We start from the raw sequence: 725 nt of genomic DNA, 5'->3' as shown, positions 1-725 counted from the left end.
TCTCTCTCTCTCTCTCATTCTCTCTGCCATGGGAGGACACAGCAAGAAAGCGACCATTTGAAAACCAGGAAGAGAGCTCTCACCAGAACCAACCAAGCTAGTATTCTGATCTCGGACTGTCCAGCCTCCAGAACTGTGACAAATAAATTTCTATTGTTAAAGCACCCCCAGTCTATGGTATTTGTTATAGCAGCCCTAGCTGACTAAGACAGTTCCATTTATATAAATTGTGTAGAATAGGCAAACCAGAGAGACATAGAGTAGATTAATAGTTGCCAGGGGCTGGGAAAGAGAAACGGGGAGTGACCGCTGATGGATACGGGGCTTCTTTTCAGGGTGATGAAAATGTTCTGGAATTAGATAATAGTGATGGTTGCACAACTCTAGAAATATACTAGAAACAACTAATGTGTACACATTAAAAGTAAATTTTATGGTATCGCTTTTATTTATAATTTTTATTTATAATTTTATTTATATCACTTTTATTACAATAAAGTGATGTTTAAAAGATGAGCAGTGACACTGTTTTTCAGCCTAGAGGGAAGGAGATGGACTGGGAGATCTTTTCGTGCCATTCCCAATTCCTGAAACCCCTTTATAGCATTGTGGGGTTGGTGACCTTTTAATGTTACTATTTCAGGAAGGAAGATGGCTGTAGTGGCCCCTTTGCTTCTCCATGGTCCAGTGCATTCTCACTCACCCACCCACTCACTCACTCACTC

At 40.6% G+C, this 725-nt stretch overlaps 1 long non-coding RNA gene across 1 annotated transcript in view; it reads left to right on the top strand.

Annotated features, from left to right (window-relative positions):
* The window catches only part of LOC120599615 (uncharacterized), a 10,267-nt gene that overhangs the window by 9,244 nt on the left and 298 nt on the right, over positions 1 to 725 (top strand). The gene's annotated exons all lie outside the window — the stretch shown is intronic.

Source organism: Pteropus medius, unplaced genomic scaffold (genome assembly GCF_902729225.1).
Source record: "Pteropus medius unplaced genomic scaffold, Ma_sr-lr_union100, whole genome shotgun sequence".
NCBI lineage: Eukaryota > Metazoa > Chordata > Mammalia > Chiroptera > Pteropodidae > Pteropus > Pteropus medius.
The sequence above is the reverse complement of the archived record's forward strand: the minus strand, read 5'-3'. Positions and strand labels throughout refer to the sequence as shown.